Raw genomic sequence first — 23,005 nt, forward strand, 5'->3', positions numbered from 1 at the left:
CTCGCAGAAATAGGAATACAAAGTAGAAGTTGGCTAAGGATAGAAGTCAATGGAGAGCTTTTGTGAACGCGGTATGAATCTCCAAGTTCCATAGGACATATTTTAAGTTTAAAATATGCAACATACTTATTTTCACATACATGTACACACGCACACACACAGCAAGAAAAGCAGAATAGTTACACTATTGTACCCGTTTTTCACCATAACAGCAGCGCGAAAACTACCTACATATACATCCCTAGCAGCATCTGTTCAGAACTACTAAGATTGGACCACGGAATCTTATGACAGTACCAACACTTGATATGATACATGTTTATAGAATAGGATACAAGTTCTATTGGAAAATAAAATTTTCTATCAGTACTTAATAATTAGGTTACGGAATAGTCCGTACATCTATCTGTATTAACACACAAATGCTGTTCTTCTGAGTGTTGTAATATATATTCAAGTTATGATAATGATTAGTAGTGAAGTTTTCCTCTTTCTTAAAAATCTTGATAATTTTAATATTTTTACAAGACATAATTTTGAATTATTTGCAAGTGTGCTAAAAAACTACAATAAAAAATAAATTTAAGAAAAGAGTTTTTGGAACGAAGTATTGGTTTCGAATGAAATGACAGAAACACAATTAAAAAAAAAAAAAACATACTACGGGACTTGAACTGACAACCACTGAACAAGTAAAATAAGTACACAATGTACGATAAGAAACTATTCTACTTAAAAAATAATAATCTTTATTGATAAATTCAGTAGTCACGAACTGAAATTCAGTAGTCAAGTAGAGTTCACATCTTCTGTTCGTTTGTTTTCCCTTCTTTTCCCTGTTTTGGTTCTTTCTTTGCTTTTTAAATTAGTTTGTAAGAAGTGAGAGGTATTACTGAAAAGTAATTGGTGGAATACTTTCATTTACATACAGGAGAGAATTGGATAGCCTGATATTTTAAATGCATTTCATACATGCATACAGACAACATAAGAATAAATACTGTACAGTAAACCAAACTCCAGCATTATGTTCGGAAGGAGAAAAGTAATGAAAATCTGTGTGTTCGATCAAGACAGGTTTGAAAATTGCACCTCGGTAAACGTGCATATAGAGATTAAATAAGAAAAGCTGATCTGTTTGCGTATTTTGTGGTTTTTCTCTATGTAGTCATGTGTTTATATGTAAAATGATGAGTATTTACGCATATTAAGCCTGTGCCAAATGTAAAATAACTAAGATTATGACATTCTAATTTTCATAAAGCACATTTTTCTTGTTTGTAAATTTCGCTGCTCGTTGTCCACGTTTAAGTTAAAACAAATTAAAATTTGGCGACGGAGGTTTCTGAGATTTGTTTATATATAACATATTTATTTTTATTTTATTATTTTATCGTGAAATTATTGGATATACGAGGGGGCTGGACAATTCATGAAATCACCAAGAAGAAATAAAAATTGATACATATTGTAGTCATTAAAAAGATCATATATTGTGAATCTCTCATCCCGTATATGATCATTTTATCATTGTTATTTCCTTTGTTACAGGTTCTGTAAGAAGATATGGCGGAGGATCTAAGGAAATTCAAGAAGAATGAGCTTCGCAGTGTCATCAAGTTTTCTTGTGCTGCAAGACAAATCCTCTATGGAAATTCATAAAACTTTGCAGGATACTTTGGGGGAACACGCTCCTGGATATACAATAGTAGCGAAGTGGGTGAGGCGTTTTAAGACTGGTCATCGTGAGACTGAACATGAACCTCGCTCAGGCAGGCCTTCAAGTGCAGTGACCACGGAAAACATCAACAAAGTGCCTGACCATGGAGGATAGGCGCATATCGATCAAAAAAAATTGCTGTGTATGTGGGGATATGCGTGAGCGTGTGGGTGTCATAATAGCAGAATATCTGGACATGCGGAAGGTCAGTGCCAAATGGATCCCAAAATGATTGAATGCTGATCAGAAGATAACACGGGTGCAGATGTCACAGGAAATTTTGCAAAAGTTTCGAAACCCTGGTGAGTTCTTGCGCAGTCTGGTGACAGAAGATAAAACATGGCTGCACAACTATGATCCAGAAACTAAATAGCAATCCATGGAGTGGCGCCACAATGGATCTCCTCGACCGAAGAAGTTCCGACGCCAAAGATCAGCTGGGAAGGTCGTTTTAATTTGGAATAAGGACGGCGTCATCCTTATCAAATATCTTAAAAAGGGTGAAACCATCAATGCTGGAGTTTATTCCAACTATTTGATTGAGCTGAAGGAGGCTCTGAAGGAAAAACGTCGGGGAAAAGTGAGCAGTGCTGTTCAGTTTCTCCAGGACAATGCACCCTCCCACAAGGCTCATGAAACCGTGCAATTGCTGAAGGATCTGGGCTTCACCTGTGTACCTCACCCACCCTACTTACCTGATCTGGCCCAATCCGACTATCACCTCTTCCCACATCTTAAAAAAACATCTCAAAGGCAAACATTTTCCATTCAATGAGGCACTCATTGCGGAGGTGGAGGGCTGGTTTGCACAGCAGAACAAGACATTCTATTCGGAAGGGTTAGAAATGTTGCACGTCGTTGTGAAAAGTGTATTGAGCTTCCGAGGGAATACGTTGAATAGTGTATTAAAATGGTTCTTCCAGGTAAATTTCTTCTTGGTGATTTCATGAACTTTCCAGCCTCTCCTCGTATGTGTTTTCTTCTACTCATTTTCAATAATACACAAGAATTTTCGTATCACGAGAATAAGAGGCATTTTCGAATTTTTGTAGACATGTAATTTTGTTTACATGTAACGTTTGAAGGAATGCAACAATCTTTTCAAACAAATTTAATAAATCTTGTTTCTTTTGTCGGCAAACTGGGGAAAATGTGGAAGTACCCATTTCTTCTCACATAGTTTTCTATCCTAGAAATGGTTCTGACGACGCCTAGGAACAAAGTAAAAAAAAAAAAAAAAAACTGCCATATTAATGACCACCATTCCGTCAACCTAACTACTGGGAAAATTATGTTATTGCCTTCTCCCTAGACATTATTCATTTGCCTCTCCATTTATATTAGTCCAATTCTGTATTAGTATTCCTTATGGTAGTATACTACGATCGACATTGTTCTAAAATTTCATTCTATAATACAATTTCTCACCGGACACATCATTTAGAATCATACTTAATGTTTTAGATCATTTTTGTTGAATATCTGAAGAAGGACTTGATTTTTTTTTTTTTTTAAAATGGAAATTAGAAGGCAAGTAGAAGTAAGGCTAAGTTAGTTCGAGAGCAATTAGTCATATGTTCTATTTATAAATATTTCTGTGTAAATGTCAGCATTTGGAATGCCGAGTTGATTCGAAAAATCGTTAGTGCACATCGCATTGATTTGCTTAATGTTTATTAACTTCCTCCTTAGTCACAATAAATATGTGAGTGTAAAAGAAGAGAAATAACTCATTGATACACTATTTTTCGAGAATAGCAAAATGCGTTTTTTCGGTATCTGAATCAAGAGAAGTATATATATATATATATATATATATATATATATATATATATATATGTGTGTGTGTGTGTGTGTGTGTGTGTATGTATATATATGGAAATAAACAAAATACTAAAGCAGAGCCGGATGAGGTTTAAAAGGAAGAATTATAATTAACCAATCTGAATTTATCCATATAAACTTCAATTCGCAGATCAATTTTGGTTGATATGTGATCTCCTTACATCATCACTTCCAAAGTATGAACATAAAAGACACTGATTTCTAAAATAAAATGACGTTTGCGTGTACTACTGCTAATACTACTAAAAATAGATAGTGTTAAGAAATTTTATTTTTGGTTATGATTTTGTTCCTGGTGGATGATAATCTTCATGAAAATAAAAAAGAATATTATGCTATACATGAGAGTGTATTTTGCATAGAGATGAACCCCAGATGTAACACAATATCTTTATAAACTGTGCTGGTGCTTATAACTAGTTACTGCAGATGTCTGCACAAATTTCAAAGTAATGCAATTGGTTATAGACAAAAATTGTAAATAGTGTATAGGCAGCGAAGAACAAGCTAAGTAATTATGTATGTGAAGAAACTAAGTTTTCATCTAAATGGTTGTAGATGTAAGAATATATGAAATGATAACAGTAGACAGATATTCATAATAAATAAAGTTATTGGTGCTTCTACTGCCAAGTGGAGAGTGAGAGAAATGGAACATACTCAAAAACACATAACAGAGGGTAACATGTGCGAGAAGAACAGGGTATTTTGTGCAAGGTTGTCAATAAATGTACATGCACATAGAGAGAGAAGGGGAAAGAGAGTTTCTTATTTGTGTGCGTGTGTGTGTGTGTGTTATGTACGATTGATGTTCAGTTAGAGATATGAATAGAAATAGCCCTTTCAGAGCGACTTAGAAATAAAACTTTTGTGCGAATTTCTCCCATGATACACATATTCCTATGGTTGCTACGAAAAACAAATATATGTTTATATATATAAACTGTTCTCAGTGTTTGAGAAGCCCTATATTGGAGAAGGAAAAAAAGAGGACTGTTTTGGATTTTCATCAAGCACACACTATGGAATTTTACTTATTCCAGATGAATATTTTTCCCATTTCCATCTCAGATATTCTAGTGTACAGAAGGGTCCACAAGCTTTTTCGTTTAGACTGTTAGATATTCATTTTCATTCAATATTAAGACATATTTACCTTGGTTTTCTTTATTCTTTATGTGCACAGTCCAAGAATATAAATATATCTATATGGTAATACAAAGCCAGATGGGTTACATTGCAGGAAAATCCCTACACATGGAACATTTTAATATCCTTGTGTGTTGCATTAGTTCAAAACGGTTGCTAATACAGTAAACAGACCAAAAAGTTTATCTTATTTATTTATAACTTTTACAAGAGGTAAGTTCCTATCCTCATTTATGTGAATGCTGTGCATTCTCAATATCACACTCTTTGCTGTGCTTTAGTTACTCAATAATGAATATCTTGCAATTATGTATGTTGGTTGATTAAAGACATCTATTGTATAAGTCATCATGAAGTTATAATAAATTTCTTGAAGTGTTATTATTACCAATATCGGTGTTGGTTTTTGAGAGTTGGCTCTTTTCGTCAAATATAAAAATCTCATCAAATTTGTATACAGATGAGCATCCAAACCACTATAAATCTTCAATAAAGAAAATAATCTGAAGTAAACTATGGCGACTATATACAGGTGTTTTCTTAAACTTGAAACAACCGCGTAACATCTAAATTAATAGATAAAAAAGCTCTAAAATCTTGCACAAAGCAAATACGAAGAAGGGAACACAGTAATCTGTAGTACCAACAGATGAACGGTGTTGCCAACTCTTCATAAAATTATATATTTTTCAAGTAGCATTACGTGATTGTAATACATATTTTAAATTTACATGCTAAGCGAGAACGTGCAGTACCACATTTATTATTCAGTGTTGCAAATTTAGGACACTACAGTATCACGAACTTTTGAATTTCGGAAACTTCTATCACACGAATAGTGCACTACTGAAAGAGGTTGAGCAATGAATATCCTAAGTACCTCGTTCCTGGATATCATGGTCATAATGTGACACATTTCGTATAAATGGGAACGCAGTTACAATAGGCTGAAAATTTGACTTATATCGCAAGATTTTATTTTAAAAAAATGTTCAAGTAAATGGCATGTCGAAGAACTTGTATGGTTTCCAATAGATGAATTAATAATTTCGCAAGAACCTGTTCGGAAGATAGGACCACGAAGACAAAAGTATGTAAAATTTTGAATGAGCAGTTCTCATGGTAACCACTTAACGGTCAACTTTAGTGCAGAAATGTGATCCGAAAAAGTACTATTTCTTTAATTCATAATTCAAATTTATCCTAAATGTGTCTTTTTATGACCAATAAACTTGGCGTTAAATTAACAAACTACATGGTAATACATTTCAATCAGTGCCACTGGCGGATTCACATGGGGGGCGGAGGGGGCTTGCGCCAAAGTTTTTTTTTTTTTTACTTCCAGCAATTATCGTTTTGAAATACAAATATAGTCTTTTCCCGACCGATCCAATCTGTGTGACAAGCCTAGCAGAGTCTAAGCAAAATGTGTGGTACTTAATAGTACTTAATACAGACATATTTGAACTGTGAATACTTCTGTCCCTAGTTCCTTGAAGCAGTAGCGTAGCCAGGATTTTTGTTTGGGGGTCTTAGTGTCCCGATATATATATATATATATATATATATATATATATATATATATATATATATATATATATATCGGGTGTTGCAAAATAAGTGTTACAACTCTTGGGAGGTGACTCCTGCCACTGAGACAAGAAAAAAAGTTCTCTTGAACTTTCGGCTATCGGACATAATTTCAGATCTACAAGGTGCCGAAAGCGTGGGAAAATGACTTTCAGACGCCAATAGTTCGGAAACTATTCAACATAAAGAGGGCGGGTAAAAAATTCACTGAAGAAGTCATACCTGCTCTATTGAATTTTGCCTGTTTCACAATCGTACCATGCACGCGCAAGGGATTCCCCAAAGGAAAGTAGGGAATCCCGGATAATCTGCCAATTGAAACTTGGTCTAAATGGGTATGAATTGATAGGCTTTCTACTATGTAACAATAATTCGTTTGTATTAAGTCGATATCTGCAACAAATACAAAATGGCGGACACCTTCATGCCCGTTGTGTGTGGTTGCATAATCGCCAGGTACGGATGCTGGCCAACAATGAAGTTCTGAGTATTAAGTGTAGCAAATTTGTACTCAATTGCTCTAGAAAGACATCTGGAGTGTCGGTAGAGCATAACAGATGAAGCAAGGTGATTCACATGTGTGGACACATGTAACGAAAAATGCCCAGAAATGCACTCATACTCAGTTAGCGTGAGTTCAAAGCGTCGAAAATGTAATGATCAGCGTCAAGAACATGAAAGCCATTTCCAATTCAACAATAATATTCCTCCAAACCGATGCAATATGATGTGCACGGTTGCATACCAATAAGGATGCAACAACTGAGGCCAAGTTGAAATTGTGCAATTGGACTCAGAAAGGAACTGAGTAAACTAAATGAATGTTACTAGCGGGATCGCATGATCGATATTGAAATGTGGCTTATGTGTGTGTTGATATCAACATGTAGCTAATGGACAAATGTCAACCTGTCGCACTACTGCTGGGACACTATCTCACATGCGAAAAGTAGGAAAATAACTACTCGAGTCTTGAATCTGAGGCCGTGGGCTCTCAGTAGGATTGGATACTGCGACTACGCGAGCAGAAGCGAGCGCTCTAGCCCTAAGGTTCGAAGGAGCCTCACTTTCTCTGTATTCATTTCTTTGAGGAGTACCCACTTTGTTTGGCAAGCGCTCTTGTACAGCCTCACGACAAGCTTGTGTGTTTTATTTTGTTACTCCTACTGCACAGTTGTAAGCAATCAGAGCTTTAAGACGTTTCTTCCTATTTCTCATGTCGTTTTATTTTCCATATGTATGGTGTTCCAGCTGTAGTGTTAAATGTGCCAAATCAGTTCATTTTCGTCTTTGTCTTGGCATGTCTACTGTGTGAAAGATACGAATTTCTGGAAGTATTTTCCTATATTTCGAGTACGTCATATGTCCCAGAAGACATGGGACATGATACAAGATTGTTATTTTCACGCTCTATCAGAATTTGAACCATGCATTAAGAGATTTCTTTTCATATGTGTCGACTGTGGGACAATGTCCCAAACAAAGAGGGACATTGATACAATCGTGTTCTAGTTACGTTCTACCAAAAGGTGCACCAGATGTAATAGCAGAATGTACAACGTTATTTTCCTAGTTTCCGAAAGTTCAAGAGAACTTTTTTTCTTGTCTCAGTGGCAGGAGTCACCTCCCAAGAGTTGTAACACTTATTTTGCAACACCCGATATATATATATATATATATATATATATATATATATATATATATATATATATAGGGGAAGGTCGTCTGGTATCGGACACCTTAGCTTTTTTAGTCTGTCAGGCTGAAAAATACCTATATCCAATTACTTAATGCACAAAACGATACCTTGGTATCTTATACACAACATGCTAAAGATGATTTGATAGGTAGAAACTAATAATATTTATTTTTGTAAAAAATCAAAGATAATAGAAATTAGCGTCCTTAAAAAGTGGAGGGTGGTATCGGACAAACATAAAACTATAGATAATCGCTCTTTTGAGGTAATTTAATAAACCAATTACTTACAGAACAACTTACAATTGCTAGCTGTTTACTTACAGGAGTTCTTATACACAAAATACAGTTTTATTAGGCTTTGAAACAGCCTAAAATAAAAGTAAAACACAAATTTCAAACTTCTGAGTCTCATCTCCACTTATTTTTTATTGTAACACAAATCACAATGATAAAACAGTTTGTCATCAACATTGGCATATTGTTCATGGACCCAGTCTTTATATACGTTACACTATATCCAATCATCATCAAAAGACTTCCCACAGATTATGATGTTTAGTTTTTCAGCAAGTTTGTAAGTTAGTTAGTTTTAATAATTCTGGTTTGCTTAGTGGCATTAGTTGACTATCCAAAGCCTTTACATGATTGTATAGTGTTTCCTCTTGGTCGCGATCAAACGTTCTACTAAACGTGCCTTTGTTATCCGAGAAGCAAGGCTTCTTTTCCTTTCAACGTTTTTTTCTTTTTTTGACACAATCTCCTAATGTACTCTTAGGAACACTAGATCTAAAACCAGCTACACGTAGTGCCATTTATTTGGAAATAACTTTATCCATGGCCAACCTTATATTTTCTTCATCCCAATTGCCATGTACTTTCCCAATGGTTTCCTGAAAAAACCAGAAACGTCATGTTTATTTACCAATGTAATGTCCGATACCACCCGATTCCACTTTGTCCGATACCAGCCGAACGACTTGCAACGTATGAATGGCTATCTACCGGATTGTAACAACACGAATACAACTATACTCCTAAATTATAATATATACATCCTAATAAATGTTGTGATAACAATAATATATCAAAACTCTTATTTTGTAATAAGTTATAGCCACATAAATCTATCTCCATGCACCTGATCACTCGCAAAAATACAAAAACCTTGAAGCACGAGACACACCGTTCATGGGACAAATCCACTATGGTGTGGGCTTGGTTAATTCATTCCGATCAACTCACTGTAAGCTTATTAGGTGTAGTCCTAAGCGGGAAATAAGGAAAACTGCTTTTGTCCGATACCACCCGCTGTCCGATACCAGACGACCTTCCCCTATATATATAGCGCGCTTGTTGCACCATAATGTTTAGTTTTAATAATAATAATAATAATAATAATAATAATAATAAATAATTATTATTATTTCGTCAAACGCCTTTCTCTGTAGTACTGGCTTCTCTAGATATTTCTTCGTTGTTTCTCGATTACTGTTTTTGCACATTTCCTTTTCGAAAATTAACACCAATTTTTTTTCATTCTAGCCATTTTTCTTAAATATTTTTCGAGTCTTTCTGTGAATTAATATTTTGTTTAGATTTTTCTCCGTTTTTTGTTTGTTTTTTCACATTTTCCTTACCGAAATTAACAAAATTGTCTTTTTTTTCGCTTTAGCCACTTTTGTAAAACTTTTTGCGTAATTTTGCAGTTGCAGAGTAAGTTTTCATTTCGACACTCTGAACGTCTAACTCAAGCAACACTTCTGAACTGCTTTAATTGGTCAAACATCAGAGATTGCTGTGAGATAGTCATACGCTACAAGTCTTTACTATTGTTTCCAGACTCTCCTGTTAACAATTTTTCCTCAAATATTTATCATCTGAATGAAACAAAAACAACAAAGGAAGACTTTTATTTTTCCCCATCTTTCGATTTTTTCCTTGGAGGTTAAAGAAACTAACTGCTGAGCATTTATCGAAATACGTTAATAATCGCTTTCTTTGATGCCAATCGCGGCTAGAAGTGAGTGGTATTAAACCAACGTTTCCTGTTGTAGTTAATCTTGAAGGGAGTTTCCACGTTAGAACTTGTAGCTGTCATTAAAAAAAAGCTTTTTTTTTTAGTTTTACGTCCCACGGTTATGCCGGTTAGGCTAGAGGAGACGGTGATGATGAGAGATGAATGGAATGGTGCAATGAAGAAAGTGGGAGGAAACGGGAGAATCCCGAGAAAACCCACGCACACTGTGTTTGTCCACCACAAAGTTCACTTGGCGGGAGCAGGGTTTGAACCCGGGATCCTACCATGTTTCACCATGTACACATATTCTTGAAAGGGTCATAAAACATTTTTTCCATCTTGCAAGGAGTTGAACAGTTTGCAACTTTCTGGGACGTCTTGCTTGCTACCTGCTATCGCTCTCCCGCTGACATAAAGGAAAAACCAGTTCCGCCGCTTCCGAAACAACGGATTCTTTTGGACATGGAGGGGGAATGCGAAAAAATACACGTTTTTAATGAAGAAGTTGACTGTTTGTCCACTAGAGTGCAGTGCTGCCTAGGTGGAAATACCTTTCTTGTTTTTAAGAAGTTGTAATATGTACACAGTAAATATAAAGATTGGATTTCAAGATTTTTTTTTTATCACAGCTACAAGTTCTTGTAAAGTGACAACGGTGGTGAATGGTGGTGAATGGTTTAAAATAGGCAATGACAGGTCATATGTTGTGTTATTTTTGTCGAGGTCAATGATTTCTTGGGCTCCAATATATCCATTCCCTCTTAACTCTTCAACTAAGATAAGGTGTTTTTTTTATTTTTTTTAAGGAACATCCTTTTATGATTGGAAAGGATCTGATTCTTCCCAGTACTGTCTGGCTTAGTCTGCAAAGGCTTTGGGTCAAAGAAGATACGTGAAAATTGTGGTCATTGCTATTGTCAAACAGTAAAACAATAACTCCAAGGTCACTATATGGATATGGGCCATCACACTCTTTCCTTTCTTCCCTTCGAACAGCAGTTATTCATGGAAAACTCCATTTCCGCACACCTCAACATTTTTAAAGAATAAAGATGATGTTGGTGAACACAGCTTGTCTAGGAAATGTTTAGTAACATATTTTGTTTTGAACTAGATAGGTGACATTCATAAGTCCTAAACGGCATAAGTGCTAAAAATATAGGCACTAGACCTAAATTTTAGGACTTGTGCCGCGAAATGATTTTTAGGACTTGTGCCGTTTAGGTCTTGTGCCTTTTTCATTCACTTGCTTTAGTTCTGAAATTCGCCACCACCACACCAAATTGGGACGATGCAGCAACTAGCAGACGATATTGTTAGCTAATTCCAATGGTAACAGCTATATTTGTACTACTAAGATTATTATTATCATTATCTGTTTTGCACTTATAGACGAATCACATAATATAACCTATTTCATTCTAAGAATTAATTATATAATCGGTTAAGAAATTAGTTTCTTTCAAATGGAGATACGAGACTCCCAAGACAAATTCCTAAAATAAATAAATAAATAAAATGTTTAAAAAGCATATTTTACCAGACTTCTGAAACCAAGCAAACATTCAAATTTGTAATATGTACTGTGTGGAGTGTATTTTATTAAGAGTAGGATAAAAATTCACCAAAGTTTACTTAATTAAGACAAAAGCTCACTAGACATTTCACGAGTGAACATTAAATACCAACTGTAAACACTAAGAACACAGTAAATTTAAAATTGAACAAAGAACATTTAATATGCAATACAGTTACTATATTTCAGTGTGTTTTGATAGAGTTGATATGTATAAGCAAAAAAAAAAAAAAAATCAACATATAACATTAAATACAATACATTTGAAGGGTAAGGGGAAAAAACAAGGAATGTCCATGTAGGTGCTTTTTCGGGTGCTTTGTCCTATCTGTTGGTAACTCTGGTACTATTTGAGTGTATATGCCACGCATACGTAGATGTAAAAACGTCCATGTAAAAAGGGGCAAAAGATGTAACCAACCCTATCCTTCTTACGCTGTTTTCAATATTAAATCGCAGTTTTCTCGATAATGCAGTTTTGTGACATTCCTTCTTTTTTTCCCCTACCCTTCATTTGCAGAAACCACTGCATAGTCATTTTGGGATGTAGCCTGCAAATTTTTCTAGGAGAGCAAGTTTTTTATATATTAAAAGCAAACCAAAAGTTTATTTCCAGATTACGAAAGCTTCAATAATTTCCGTTCTGCCTAATCTTTGGAGTTGGGAAATTCTTTACAGGGAGAGATTCCTTCTAGGAAATTATTTCTTCTTAATTGTAAAAGATTCTGTAAGAAGAATAACTATTTCTTCAGGTTTCATCATAAAGTTTAAATGTTATTCTACTTGTTCTTCTCGGAAAAATGAGTAGATACAGTTTTGTTATTTGCAGTATTACTCACATCTATTTTAGTAATATGTGAATATGTGATTTCACACAAGAAATATGTGATTTTCTTTAAATACCCGCAGAGAAATGGAAAATTGATTAACTCAGTTGCAAGGAAGTCGTTTGACATTGTAACTGAAATAAACATAAAGCAAACTTAATTCGGTCTAATATAAAGTCATTTCAAAACAAATTTTTTCTCAGTTTTCTAGTAATTCATATCCAACATGCTAAGGTTAGCAGTAAATAAAAGGTATCATATTTCACATTCCCAAGACATGTTTGGCCTAACAATAAACAAATCAGCTGATAAGGTAATGCTGAAAAAGAAGTTGTGATGTACAAGACTAACTGTAAGACTGTTTCTTAAGGCCCTCCTTATGCATTCTCTTGCATTGTTTACTTGTGGCTGAACATCTCTTGATAATGCGAACTGTGACACATTTTACGTACTGAGAGCCTTAGCACCAAAATGCTTGACTCCTAGCGTGTTTTTATGCAAATCGGAAGTCATGTAGGTCAGGCACGTAGCCAAGGGGGGTGTCCGGGGGGTCCGCCCCCCCCCCTTCGAGACCAGAAATGAAAAAAAATAAGGAAGGATGAAACAAAATGAAATGAGAAAAAGAAGGATCAGCGTTAAAAATATACTACAAGAAGCTTTTGGTTACTCTTTCTTATGGAGAGATTTGTATTACTTCAATACATGATGTCGAGGTGAACGAGATATCCTGGAAAAGTCAGGGAATTTGAAATTTCTAGAAACGTTGCGGATTCTCAGAATTTCTGCTACTAGTCAGGGAGATTTCAAGCTTCTGAAAGCATAGTACCGTTTTGTAACAGCGTGGACATTTTTATCATACTTTTTCGTCATCGCATTCTTGCAATATCAAACATATTACAAAAACAATTTTCCACTGATCCTTTAACCTGTCATTTGAAACAGTCAGTAGTTGTCGGAATAATAAAAACAAAAATATATGTGGAAAGAAAGTTATGTTAACATTTGATTCAACAGAAAAAGGAACGCAGATATTGTAAAATATTTTACAAGACATTATTGAATATGTACTTTTTATAATAGTTGAGGTTATAATGAAAGGAAAATTGTTATATTTGAATAAACAGAGGAAGGATGTAAATATTGTATAATCTTATTCAATAAGATTTTTTTAATTTTATTTGAGATTTCTTCATAGTTTATTAAAATACTTATCAACATATCCTCACAAACCAATATATGTTGATAGTAAAGTAGTTTAGATCGATCGAGCTTCTGGGCCTTCAGAATTTCATGTCACGCCCCCCCCCCCCCCCCCCCGTTACGAAATCCTGGCTAAACGAACCAATATATGTTCCAGTAAAATTGTTTAAAATGATCGAGCCCCTGGTGTGATGACCACAGTATTTCAGGTCACGGACCCCCCCCCCCCCCTTCACGAAATCCTGGCTACGTGCCTGTGTAGGTGCATATAATGGCTGTAGTAACGAGAGCGGGCACAAAACCCAAGCATGTTGGAAATGAACTTCTGGAAAATTGAATAAAATTTTGATATGAAATGACTTGATATTAGGTCGAATTAGGTTTGTTTTATGTTCGTTTCAGTCACAATGACAAACGGCTTTCCTGCAACTGAATCAATCGATTTTCCATTTCCTTGCAGGTGTTAAAAAATTACATTCATTTTTCTTAAAGTAGATGTGAATAACACTGCTAATGACAGAACTGTATCCTAGTCATTTTTCCAAAAAGAACAAATAGAATAACATCTAAAATTTATGATGAAACTTGAAGATATGGTTATTCTTCTTACAGACTTTGTTAGAATTACTAAACAGATTATTACGAATGAAGGACAAAATCCAAGAGGACAAGACTTTGAAAATTCTGACAAAATGAACGAAAATCACGGAACAAATTCATAGGCGCAGCCTAATAAAAGGATGATTATTCTTTTCTTCAACTGTCACACACCATTGACAGAAGGAGGGGCAAAGGAGACTACAATTGAAGGACGATATCAAAACAGAAAAATCGTACATGAAGAGAAAGAGGTTACCGGAAGACCGCGGAGCAAAAAAGCTTCTCAGTTGCAGCAAGTGGCCTGCCAATAATGGCAGAATACCTATGATGATGATGGTGTCATGCACCTAAAATGTTATCTGTAATTCTTCACTTTATTGAAGTAACCTTTTTAAAATACTTGAAAACTCAATAAAACACGTAAGACTGTTGTACAGGAGTAAGTATAGACTATATTTCACATTTTTATATTTGCTAAAAAATATCTTGATCAGTATTTCAGAATTCAAATAAATAAATATTTATACAACGCTCAAAATAAGACCCCTATATGCTACATCATGAAGATAAACATTTAAAAGTAATCAAATAACATCACAGTTAGTTTTCACAATTAATATGAATGGTTTAACAATAACATGCTGAACGTATTTCAAATGTATTAAATGTATAATGAGTAGGAGTACTCAGAACTTTTCATGTGGGTGGGTGTGAAAGTAATTGAAGCCATTCTACCCTTTTATTATAACATTTTTAGGAATAAGTTTTATTCGGTTTTCCGCATTTTAAAAGAAAGAAAATGTGACAATTGAAGGAAAAAATAATCATAAATGGCGAGCACTGGTAAATCAAGCTGTCCATAGGATTTTGTTCACCTTGTCAGAATTCTTCTTGGATTTTTATGGCTTGGGTTTTGTTCCCGCTGTCGTTACTACAGCCATTATATGCACCTACATGACTTCCGATGTGCATAAAAACACGCTAGGAGTCAAGCATTTTGGTGCTACATTTCTCTTTAATAAATCCTTCCAGCATAAAATCCCCTGTCTTCAAAGATTAAGCAGAACAGGAATTCCCGTTCTGCCTAAAGACAAGATCATTTAAAATATTTTCTGCAAAGTGCTGGAGGGCCTTTAGGCAGAACGGAAATGAATCATGGACTCCAAACTAAAATTTCTAACATGGAGACGTGTTTATAAAAAAAACCCTGTCCTTTTATTCTACATTAATAAATTCCAGAACACTTGAAATTTTAATTTTTTTTTTAAAGATGTGCCAAATATATAAGGAACTCGTAAATTTGAGAAAAAAATTTGCATAATAAACTTTCAACCGGGATCGAACTTGAGACCCTGTCTGCAAGTCCCACGTTTAGCAGTCTAGCAACTACATGTTTCAAGTAAAAGCTTCACCTTGTTCCTACAAAAGAAGAGCTCCTTTGTAATTTACTTACATATAATACCAACATGTAACACTTCTCAATGGTAACATTCCAATTTTGATCAAATTTGGCAGGTAGATATTACACATAAAATAAACGAATCCGTGTTTTTTCATTTTCTGCGGAAAAACGGTTTTAGAGGGCAAAAGTTCCCACCCAAAATTTTGAAAGTTGACGCCCGAAAGGCAAGAAGAAGTGGATCGAAGTGAATGAAACTGTGCACAGATATTATAGACGTAAAATGAAAGAATACGTGTTTTGTATTTTTCTGAAAAAAAAAAGAAGGTTCGGTGGGACACGGACCCCTCCAAACCTTTGATCACGAAATATCAAAAGTGCTAAATACAGTATGTCAGAAGCGCCTAAAGGACATGACGAATTACAACGACACTTTGTGTAGTGACAATATGCAAAAAGCAAACGAATACGTTTTTTTTTTATTTTCTGCGGAAAAACGGTGTTAGGGACCAAAAGCCTTAACCCAAAATTTTAGAAGTTAACGCCCAAAAGGTAAAATGAGGGTATTCCCTAATCTTACGTCTACAATATCTGTGTACAATTTCATTCACTTCGGTCTACTTCTTGCCTTTTGGGCGTCAAATTTCAAAATTTTGAGTGGGTGATTTTGCCTCTAAAACCATTTTTTCAAAGAAAATATAAAACCCATGTTAGTTTATTTTTTGTGTGTTGCCCCTACACAAAGTTTCCTTGCAGTTCTTCATGTCCTTTAGGCACTTCGGACATACTGTTATTAGCATTTTTGATATTTCGTAATCAAATGTTTGGAGGGGTCCGTGCCCCACTCAATCGTTTTTCCTAGGAGAATACGAAACACGTATTTCCTCGTTTTACGTCTACAGTATATGCGCACAATTGCATTCACTTTGGTCCACTTCTTCTTGCCATTGGCAATCTTACAAAGTCGAATCCCTCCTTCGTAATCGTGAATTTGTATAAGAACGCAAAACTCAGAAACTACAAAAAAAAAATAAATAAATAAATAAATAAATAAATAAATAAATAAATAAATAAATAAAAAAAAATCAGCTATTGCTTTTACACTATTTCAATGGTTCGTACTTGAATACATCCCTTTCCCAAGCATGGTTGCGGCATTGATTAAACCTAATGTTCTTGTATTAAATAAATTTATTTTAAATATATCTAACAAGGCAGGGTACCCAGGTGTAACACACCGATTGTGATAAGATTGCACAGACATAAAGAACATTGAAAAAGAAGCGACACGTATTTTTAATATCGGCCAACACCCACCGCGCAGTGCTGTCTCGCTGGCTGTCTATATGAACGGCATTTGCATCATTCCTGCGTTATCTTCGGGCATTGAGATAAATCTGCGTTTCTTTCGCATACGGGTAACATATGCACCCAAAGCAAAAACACGTATTTCTGTTTTCTTTCTTCTTTCTTCCTGCTCCTTATCACCCTTTTTGCTCATTTCCGTAACACATTGTGACAATGTTGTACACGGGATTGGTCCATTTTCGGATGTTCTGCTCTTTTCTCATGGGTGCGTTCTACTTCATTGAATTGCGACGACTATGGGTAGTATTTCGTACATTTAAACTTTTCCGGTATCTCTTCTCGTTCTCGCTATATTCCACATAATCTCAGTTTGACCCACTTTTTTTTGCCCCTATTTGACCCTTTCAATGTGCTTGTTTGCCGATATAAAAAAATACTTGTCACTTCTTTTTCGATGTTCTTCATGTCTGTGCAATCTTATCACAATCGGTTGGCGTGGGAAACCCGGGTTCGATTTCCGGCGGGAGCTCATGTGGTTCGGATTCCACGTTAATCAGTAAGTCCACGTCTCATATAGCCTCGCTGTTGAACGGGACGTTAAACTCAAAATCAACTCAACTCAACTTATCACAATCAGTGTGTTACACATGGGTACTTGCCTTGTAAGTTTCTCATTAATTTCAATTAAGTTGTTTTTCAAAAATCGTCTAAAATATGAGTGACGCACTATGAGCTATAAGCCATTAACTTCTGTGGCCACCCCTGCTACAAACTACAGATTAAATATTCGATAAAGCATTTCAGTAGTAAGTAGTTGCCACAATACTATTATGAACGTATTTAATTCCAACGGTAACAGCTATATTAGTAATGCTAAAATTATTATTAATAATGATAACGAGTAAGAAGTAGTTAATTACGAGGTCTAATAATATTTGCTACAGAAAGTCTTGAATACAATAAATATATGTGTAAAAATAATTTACCTCAAAACAACAGAAGGAAAGCAAAATTTATGACGTAGGTACATAATTAAAACACAATATTATGTTACTAATATGAGGTCAATGGTGTGGAAGTAGAGAAAAACAGACATTATGAGAGATTTGGGAATCACATTTGGTAGGAAGTTAAAATTTTGTTACCATAGAAATATATCATGGAAAGAGTAAGAAAGGACAATAGGCTTTATTTATTTATTATGTCAGAACGATAGAAAATGTATTTATACAAATTACTTGTAAGAACTAAGGTTCTGTAATATGAAACAGTATATCTAAAACTTTGAATAACAGATTGACAGTATTCTTGGCACGGACGCGATGGTAGCGCCACAAGAGATTTTTAGGTCCAGTGCCGTTTAGGACTTGTGCCATTTAGAACTTCTGCCGTTTAGGACTTGCGCCTTTTAGGACTTGTGCCGCGAAATGATTTTTAGGACTTGTGCCGTTTAGGTCTTATGCCGTTTAGGTCTTGTGCCGCGTCCCCAAATAGAGTACATGGAAGGCAATTACTGTTTCTTCCTTGAAAAAAAAACATTACAAACATCAAAGTACCAAAATACATTGTCGGAACCCTTTGGGGGCGGGCTCGGCCCACCTAAGCCCTCCCCTTCCTTACGCCACTGCCTTGAAGCGGTCACCATAATTCCCAAAGGAGCGAGAATATAATTCATTCGTTGGACAAGCAGCTGTAGGAAGGAGGGTAAGACGGTTTGGACTAAAAATGTATATTTTAAAATTGTATCCTAGAAAAAGATATGGAAATGGAATTCGGGTCCCGAAACTTCAATTACCTTTACCTTGAACAGTGATTTATCTACACACCCCAACATTCCCCCAGTATCCCCCTAAAATTTTCGGTCACCCCTCCAGAAAGAAAGTCTTTACACCCCCCAACTAGGAGGTGCAATATTAAAAAGATTCATTCTCGTTCTGCCTAAAGCCCTCCAGGACTTTGTAGAAAATATTTTAAATGATCTTATCTTTAGGCAGAACGGGAGTTCCCGTTCTACCTAATCTTTGGAGACAGGGAATTCTATGCGAGGAGGAAATTTTTAGGGAAATGCAGCACCGAAAAGCTTGACTCCTAGAGTGTTTGTGTGCAGATCGGAACTCATGTATAAAATCTCTGTAATAACAAGCGCAGGAACTAAATCGAAGCGGTCAAAATACAAGGAAAATTCTGATGAGGACAAAATCCAAAGGACCAAATTCCAGGAATATATATCGGATGTAAAAGTGCACACCTTATACGATTATTTTTTTCAATTCAATTGTCATATATTCTAAAATTTATCCGTATTTTTTCAACTGAAGTAACTTTTTCTTTCTTTTAAAATGCTGAAAACTCGTGAAATGCGTAAAATGTTATAATAAAAGGACGGATTAGCTGTAATTACTTTCACACATACCATAGTCGCCCGAAGTTGATGGCAGAGTGGGGCTCGGGCGCCCCTCTGGCTCTCGAAAATGTATACGTAATATGGCAAACCAACTATATTAAATACCAGAAATACCAGACCTAATATAGCAACCATGGAGATGGGCCCCCTCTAGAAAATTTTCTTTGGGCGCCCCTGACACAGGCCCGGCTGGAATACTAACAAGGACGGTGGACAAATCTACTAAAAGGGCGCCTATATAAACACGAATATATATATATATATATATATATATATATATATATTCGCCATTTTATATCGAAATCACCAACATTGTTTTAGTAATGTAAATAGCTAAACTGTAAAAACGTCGAAATCCTCTTTACTAGAGAAAAACTTTTTGTTCCTATAATAAAATTTTTGCCAAACAAAATGAATCTAAATAAATCAACAACTTAATATAGCTCAATAGCCTATAGATACATGAGATTCAATGCCGCGTATCTGGATCCAATTTCTACTTGATTTCCTGTTTCTGTAAGTTCCACCTTAATATTGTTCTCCCATCTGTGTCTCGGTCTTCCTAATGGTTATATTCCAATTTGGGTTTCCAATTAAAACTTTGAAAGCGTCCCTAATTTCTTCCATTTTTGCTACATGACCTGTCTATCTCAGCCTCCTAAACTTTATGAACCTAACAATGTTTGGTAAACGGTTTAAATTATGCACTTCCTCGTTATGAAGTTTCTGCCATTCTCCGTTCCTCTTCTGGTCCGAATATTCGCCTCAGGATCTTGTTCTCAAATACTTTCAGTCTGCGTTTTTCCCTCAGAGCAAGCGACCATGTTTCGCAACCATATAGCACAATAGGCATGATTGACATTTTATATATTTTAAGCTTCAAACTCCCATACAGAATTCGCGACGACAAAAGATTTTTTAACCGAATAATAACATGAAATCCCTGTTTTCAGTTGACATCAAATTTCTTCATGATTATGGCTTTCATCTATAATAATTCGCATCCATAATTTGCAGTATTATACTACGATCCCGACGAACTTCCATGTATATAGTTTTCTCTCCATTTACTTCTAAGCTCATATCCTTGCAAGCGTTAATTAAGATTTCTGCATTTCTTTCTATTGTTCTATCATGCCCTATTATATTTACATCATCAACATACGCCATAACCTGGCGAATATCATTCAGCTCTAGGACCTGATTGCTGTCTGACTTTCCTTATAGCGTACTCCAGAACAAAGTTGAATAATAATGGCGACAATGCATCTACTTTTCCCTACTCGGATCTTACTTTGGGATTCATTAAACAAATCTTAATCTAAATAACTTTTTCAGTATTTCAAATTCTGTAAGAATGTTGTACAATGTTTCCCTACTAACTGAATCGTAGGCCTTTCTAAACTAAATAAATAATTAATGTGCCGAGATATTGTATTCCCATTTCTCTTCGAGTATTTGGTAAATATCTGGTTGATACTTGATCGATTTCAAATTTGCACAGATAATCTCCAACAATCCCATCTGCGTATGGAGTCAATCTTGCTAGTAGAATGTTTAAGAGGATTTATAAGAGGTTGACTGAAGAGAAATGTCTCGATACGGTAACTATTACAATCAGTTTTGCTGCTTTTCTCGTGAATTGGGACAGTGATTGATTCTTTCTAATGCTGTTTCGCCTGTTTACTCTTCTTGGCTAGTTTAGTGGATTCCCGGCCGACCCATGGTTTGTTCCTACGTATTTCCGCATGCCTCAGTTTTTCTTTTGTTGAAATTTTAACGCTATGTCTAATTTTAACCCAAATATCCTGAACATTAGTGCTATCCGAACCTTCTAAAACCGAGAATCTATTTGACATTTCAATCTGGTATTCTTCTTTCACCTGGCTCTCCTCTAATTTCTTTAAGTTAAACCTCTGTGTTTTCAGATATTGATTATTCCCTTCATTCAACGATAGTTTATCTTATTATCGCTGTTATCAGGTAGTAATCAGTATCATGGTCAGATCCTCTGAACGACCGAACATCAATTGTGCTAGACTATTTTCTTCTGTCTACCAAAACCTGTTCAATTTGATTATGTCTTTATCGATTTGGTGAACTCCAAACATATTTTGGGCGCGGTGGCTCAGTGGTAGAGCGTTCATCTCCAGTGCTTGGGGTCCCTGGTTCGATCCCAGCTCGCGCCGTGTGGACTTTGAGGTGGACAAACATCGTTCTCGTGGGTTTTCTCGGGGTTCTTCCGTTTCCTCCCACTTTCTTCATTCCACCATTTCACTCATTTCTCATTATCACCGTCTCCTTTAGCCTAACCGGCATAACCGTGGAACGTTAAACTTAAAGATTTCATTTCATTTTTTCCAAACATATTTATGAATATCGCGATGTGGGAATTTTGTAATCTTCAGGATAAGGTTTTGGATGTTGCAGAGTTCACGAGTCTAACGCCATTGTCATAACTTTCCTTATGCAGACTTTTATTCCTTATAAGCGGTTTGAAAATACCTTCTCGTCCTACCTTTGTATTGAAATACTCTAATAGAATTTTCATAATGATATTACGTGAGTTTGCCAAATACCCGTTCTATTCCTTTGTAAATACTGTCCTTTATATCGTCAGCCTTATTTCTTGTTGAGGCATATGCATTTGAATTACTAATATCACACAACTGACCTTTAAGAGAAGTAAAAGAAATCTATCATTCACAAATTCAAAACATGTACTTGCTGATATTATTAGTTTGTGAACAAAATCCCTGTTCTTAGTTGGTAATTTTTAACTCCTTCCCAGTAAAAGAACGTAAGATTTCCGGATTTGACTACTGCATTTCCTTCCCATTTAACTTCCTGATATCCTACTAGGTCCATCCTCTATTTCTATAACTCACTTGTTACGGATTTTAACGCGCGTGCCCTATAAAGACTTCTTACATTCATTGTTCCAAATCTCATGTCCATTTTACTTTGCTGAGTTCGTACCAAGTTATCAGTTCTGATCCGAGTATTCTGCGGATGTATCTGAATAACTTTTTTTTTTTTTTTTTTTACAGAATAAGGTCGTTAACTTCATAACAAATCCGTAAGCTGGAGGACCACCTCTTGTTGTCTGTTATTCAGTAACTGCTTATTCAGTATATTCGCAGCTAGCCTCTATATCTAGAGGCCTTCTCCTCGATCCGCAACCTGAGGATGCGCCGTGCCGTAGTAGCAGGAAGATCACATTTCACGGAAATTAATATAGCTGTATTTTAGAAATACAATAGGCACTAATTATCCGAACACTGTTTTAAAACACACAGGAATAATCAATATATGGGGATATGTGGATGCATATTAAAACTGTGTAAGCTTTGATGCTGGAAAATCCTAAATTAGTAACAGAGTTTAGTATCAATGTAGTATTTCATGAATGCATCATACGTTTGACTGTACGAACAATTTTTGATTTTTCAGTGTCTTCTTCTATAGAACGTAACTTTATACATATTTTTGTAAGTGATTGTACTCTTTACCTGTTCTGTGCCAATAGCAACTGTATGAATTTATAGTACAAACTGGTATGCAGAAGAATTTTTTATACATATGGGTACACAAATGCTTCCTTTCAGAGTTATAGGCTGCCGAAAACATGAAAAAAATGAATTTTAAAGGTCAATAGCTCCACACTAT

The sequence above is a fragment of the Thermobia domestica genome, chromosome 11 (genome assembly GCF_964235325.1).
Source record: "Thermobia domestica chromosome 11, izTheDome1.hap1.1, whole genome shotgun sequence".
NCBI classification, from domain to species: domain Eukaryota; kingdom Metazoa; phylum Arthropoda; class Insecta; order Zygentoma; family Lepismatidae; genus Thermobia; species Thermobia domestica.